Consider the following 5724-nt stretch of genomic DNA (forward strand, 5'->3'; position numbering starts at 1 on the left):
GTCCTTCTCAGCCCAGTAAGCTTTCTGGCACCCATAGAGCCCATTTTCTGTCGTGTGTATGAACCCATTCTGGCCAGCCCAGACTGGAGTTCCAACAGGACATAAAAGGCCACCTCAGTTGTCAAGCACAGAAGTCATGTGTGGCTTTTGGTTTAAGAATCAGTCCAGCCAGCAGATGCTCTGAGTGCTTGGGGAGTGGCATGCCTATTTCTGATATGAGAACAAGCATCCTTTGTCTTAATTCCGCACTTAAATCTGGGATAGACCATTCTGAATGTCTTTACTTTTAAAGGACCTATGTTAAAATCATTCTTATTAGCAAAAAGTCACTTGTATAAAAAGGTGTGATTTCCCAGACAGCCTTTTTACTGTTGAAGGAATTTCTTAGCAGACAAAGGAATCTGCTCATTAAATCATAAGCCCTGTGAGAAAGAGATTCTTAAGCATAAGGTGCAGCACATGTAGTTGTTAAGTGGGATTCAAAACACTGTCTCCACTACCCCTTTCTGAAGGCGATCTCTTTATTTTTCTTTGCTGAAGAGGGGCACCTTTCTGAAAATTTCCCCCATGAACCCAGAATAAAAATGTGCAGCACATTAGAGTTCTAAAAATAATTCGACCCTGCGTTTCACAGAGTTCAGGGCTCCAAAAATATGCTGTCCAAATCATTATTGGTGATTACTTTATTTTGCCCTTGTACAAGAGGGGAAAGCAGCTGGGGAATGAGACTTGAGAGAGAGCCCATTTTCCAAGGAAGAACAAAGAACCGAGGGAGAAGCTGCTATGCTTTGTCTGAGCCAACTCCCTCTGAGGATTGCCGCAGGAAAGGCTTAGAGCTGTATCCCTGCCCATTAGTTTAGGGCCACTTGGTTCAGCAGTCCTGGCCATGTGGGAAGATGTGTGCCTACCTGCACAGTATTAATGTTATCAGCTGCCCTGTTCATGTAGCCTCTCTCTAGAGGACACTTTTATAACACAGTAGCACTTAGGGAGACATTCCCTCCTTTACTTCTGTTTCTCTGCTGATAAACAAATGTCAGGCTTCCTCTTGGATCCTGTCCCTGATTCACTAAGTTACTATATATTCTTTGCTCTTCTTTGTGCTCCAAACACTGAGCTCTCAGTGCTCATCTGGTTGGATCCAGATTGTGAAGGCTACAGCCCAAGCGATCACATACAGGACTTGGGGGCCCAACCTTCCTTTTCCAGGAGCCTCGAGAAGCCTTCTGTTCCAGCAAGGTCCCTAATTAATGTGTTTCTGGTGCTACTGGACAAAAGAGAGGGCCCTGTTTTGAACCAGAGCCTATAATTTATGCCGACAGCTATACCCCGATGGGAGATGGGAATTTTCATGTCAGAGGATAGGGACCCGATAAACAGCATGACTAATCCAAATGAAACCATCCACCTCTGGGTCTTTACTCCCTTACTAAAAGAAAAAACAGAGATGTGTGGTTTTTACACTTAATCCACTGAATCTCTGCAAGTGGAAGGGACTTAGCACATCATCTGGGCAATGTGGAGGGCATGGCTCTAAAGGAGAAAGCATCAGCTTCAAGAAGGGCAGCATACAGTTCTATGCGGCACAAAAAGGGGGAAGCTGCACTTGGGCATCATCTTGCAGGTTACAATTCCGGGCAGTCGCGCGGCTCCAGCGCAGAAGCACAACTCCTCATCTTTCTTCTGTGGGCTTCAGCCATAGGGGGAGAAAGGTGGTGCCACAACTCTCTCCCAGTGGATGATGATGACGTGTTCTAAGCAGATGATTGCGGAGGCTCCTGTCAAATGAGTGGAGAGAAAAGGGAAGTGGGGAGAGGAGGAGGGACTCAAGAAACAGCACTGCAACAACCCTGGAATAAAAATGAGGGGCCATTATGGGAAATGATAAGCACAATCACCTTGAAACTCAGTCCCTTGCCCGTTTTTTTCCAATTTGCTTCTGATAACCTCTTACAATACTTTGTAAATAACTTAAAGCAGCACAGGATAAATGAAAGAGAGCTTCTATCAGGTTCTATTTTCACTCTTTAGGACGGTCTTAAATAGAATTATCCTTTTAAGCTTCAGGAAGCATTAAAAACAGTCAAGCCTTTTGAAACACTGTGTACCAAAACCATAACGGTCCTGTAGGTTTCCCTTCTCGACAGAAAGGCTGCTCGGGCTGTGCCCATTACTTTCAGTTTCGTTGGCGGGGGGTGGGGGGGGGGGGATATCCTGTAGCATCCTAAGCGCAACGGACTTTGGAATGTTGGCTCGGTCCAAGCGGTCCCCTTGGCGACGCCACGGCCTCCGGGGAGATCCGAGCTGTTTCCCTCTTCCCCAGCAGGCGGCGCTGTTTTTCGCGGCGCCCGCCACCGCCACCGCCCAGCTCGGAGGTCACTTCCGCCGCGGCCTGGGGAGGCTTCCCTCCTCTTGCCACTCCTTTCTGGTGTTTTTCTGAGGCAGGATTTGTTTATCCAGGGCTGCCTACTAACGTTTCTGAAACACTATGCTCTAATGATAGTTTATGCTACTTTAAAACTTGCTGCTTGGGTCCTCTGAAAAAGTGGAAATCTTAAAAAAAAACATGTATTTGGGATTTCGTAATCACTGTTTTTTTTTTTAACTTCTAACGCATTTCAACCTAGTTAAATAAAAAGGGTCTCTGACCCGACAAAGAAGGCAATAGATGTTGAAATTTAGAATGCTTCAAAACAAACAAACAAAAATTCCCCTTCCTGTTTATTCCAGATTCTTCCAGTGTAGAGAGCAGCTCACGAAAATTCAGCTGCGGCTCCATCTGCTGGACGCGCCGCGCCGCTGCAAGGCCCTGCCCTGGAAGGAGAGGTGTCGGCTGCAGGTGAAGAAGGCCTGGCCTTTTCCCCAGGAAAAGCTCTGGCACCAAGGTAGCATTCACATGCAGGTCTGCTTATCTAAAAAGAGACTAAACTGATCCTCTGTAATAAAATGGGCAGAGTTTTGAGGAGCCCTCAGGCCTAAATGTACTGGCATATGTTATATGAGTGTTCTCTTAGGAAAACCTGGGGCTTGAGGGAAAAGAGGAGGCGTGATTCATTTCATTTCACCCGCACGTCTCTCAGGTTGCAGGGCTGAAAACTAAAACTGTATTTTTCATCAAGGCACACAGGGAAGCAGCGGGGACAGAAGTCAAAATGTATTTGTTCTCCTGAATGGAAGTGATTTTGCTGAATGGAAGGAATTTCAAAGGTGAAGAGGGTGACAGAAATAAAATTAATCTGGGAATGGGGACGTGTTAGAATGTGGCCTTGGCTGTGGTTTGATATAAGGTCACTAAGCCCTGTACCATTTTCAAAGGTGTGAGTCAGTTCTGATTTACTTGAAGATTTTTCTATTTAGGAGACTTCAGGCCCTTTTCCCACAAAGGTCTAAACCCATTTGCAAATGCATTTATATACATACTTCCACGCAGACGTTTTCACCATTGTTGAAAACTTTGTTATAGGCCATAATCAGAAAATGCTTGGGGGACTGATAGAAAGCAGAGTTTTAGAGCAGAACTACAGTTGGCCCATCCATCTGAAAAAATGTGGTATCACTGATAGGATACATTTCGAATGGAACAATGTTAGCAAACATAGTTCTGACCCTCCAGTGCTTGATGATAACTTTCTAGCACAAATGAACTTTTGTGTTCTGGGGTGAGTTTATAATGGTTTTCCTGAAAGATTAAGTAGGTTTACCAACAGTATAGTCTACAGGAACATAACTAGTTATGTGCGTCCTCCGGGTCCATGTCATGTGACTTCCACATACGGTAGATGTTTTAAAATGACATCCTTTGGTGCTTCAATGACTAAGCCCTCATGGTTGAGACTTACCTGATTCTACTGCCCTAGTGAGTAGTTTCATAGAGAAAATGTTCAGCCTCCACATGGCCACTTGAAGAAGATACATAACTAAGAAAACAGATGAGAAATAAAATAAAAATCCACTGCAATGATGTTTGTATCAGAGAACAAGACTGCGTATTTTTTATGTTTTGAATCAACAAAGAGGTTTTGGGGTACCAAATTGTGACCAGTATGGGAAAGATTTGATGGCTGATACTACATCTATCACACCTCTCTCCTACTAATGTAGTTGTGGTTTTTAAGAGATGTTTACTTTTTGTAAGAGAGAGAGAGAGAGAGTGCGTGTGCATGCAAGTGAGGGAGGGGCAGAGAGAGAGGGGAACATAGGACCCAAAGCAGTCCCCCCCTTTGATAGCAGCGAGCCCCATGTCGGCCCCGAACTCACGACTCGAACTCATGAGCCATGAGATCATGACCTGAGTCTAAGTCCCACGCTCAACCCAGTGAGCCACCCAGGCTGCCCTCTACTATAAAAGGAGAGTCTTTCATAGATATGAATAGCTTGATAACAAATCAGCACTGTGAGTGATGGCATGAAGTGGAGGATCGAACATCCCTCAGTGAAGGTCCTTCCACAGCCTCTGGCTCAGGACAGTGAGGGACAGGATCAGAGGTGGAGCCGTGAGGAACCAGATACCCGAAGCCTTCACCGTCTTACCTCTGTTGTGGCACAAGGCAGTCCCTGGAAACGGAATGTTGTGTCTTCTGTGTTTCTACTTATTTCATTAACTTGTTTGTTTAGAGGGTGTCTCCATCCTTAGAGCAGAGCCACATATATAAACCACCTGTCACTTTCTTAACAGACTTCCCAAGAGTATTCACTTTGCACTATTTCTGGTGAACTTAATATAAAAAGGCTGCCTGGTCCCCCAGCAGTCGAGCCTGGGGTTCAAATATTTTTGTTTTTGGAAAACAAGAGAAAATTTTTCTAGGGATGACCTCTCCCTTGACTTTTGGCCTATTCTAAATTGGGCTTTTGAGAGAGAGAGAGAGAGAATGTGACCAATCTCTCAAGAGCATGAAACAGATTGAACTTCATAGGAATTTCTATCTGGACCCTACAGTTAAGTAAGTGTGTCTCTCCAGGTCAAAATCCTGACTTCACGGAGGAATTGCCTTAACAGTGTCGGTGAAACTCAGTTTTGTTCTGTCAGCATAGATCAGTCCTTTTCTTTCCCCTTCCTGCAAAATGTCAGGCTGACTTGTGCTTAGCTCTGGGTCTTGGCTTTCTGGTCACTTCCTCTGAGACTTCCTTGAGCCCCAGGTGAAGGGAGGGTGCCCTCATGGCTCCCCGTCACAGTTCTGTAATATTATATCATCACTGCTTATCTGTCTGTCACCCATACTAGACTCTTACATCCTATGAAAACAGGGTCACAGTTATCATTATGCTCATTTTCCATCTTCAGCACCTAATTAGTGCCTCAGATCACACAGATGTTAAGTAGGAACTCAACCCATGGAGATGAGAGGGAAGGGTAGGTATTTCCAAGGGAGAAACTGGCATGAACACAGCACAGGCATAGACCCGGAAGGGTGCCTAGGAGCATGAAGATAGTGTGGCTGCAGCCTGAGGGGGCTGACAGGAGAAGAGACGAGAAAGAGTCTGGGCAGTCGTGAATATTGGGAATGTTAGTGTAGGGCAGCGGTCATCAAAAGATGAAATAGTTGCAAATGATGACATTTCTGGTGTATTGTGTATTGGATAAGTGCTTTGCTTATATTTTCATCAAAAACATGGAGCCAGAGATCTAGCCCATTCTGCTTGTGGAGTATCATTTGGCAAAAACAACCTGCATGGCTTAAAGTTTAGCTTCATTTTTTTTTAGGTTTGTTTATTTATTTTAAGAGA

General features: G+C 44.8%; 1 long non-coding RNA gene across 1 annotated transcript; it reads right to left on the minus strand.

Moving 5' to 3' along the window:
• Positions 1–654: 654 nt before the first annotated feature.
• Positions 655–2724, minus strand: LOC132694431 (uncharacterized). The gene is made up of 2 exons (XR_009617303.3): positions 1899–2724; positions 655–1778 (listed from the first exon to the last, which is right to left on the minus strand). It is a non-coding gene; the product is annotated as an uncharacterized LOC132694431 (long non-coding RNA).
• Between the last annotated feature and the right edge of the window lie 3000 nt (positions 2725–5724).

The sequence above is a fragment of the Panthera onca genome, chromosome B4, assembly GCF_046562875.1.
Source record: "Panthera onca isolate mPanOnc1 chromosome B4, mPanOnc1 haplotype 2, whole genome shotgun sequence".
NCBI lineage: Eukaryota > Metazoa > Chordata > Mammalia > Carnivora > Felidae > Panthera > Panthera onca.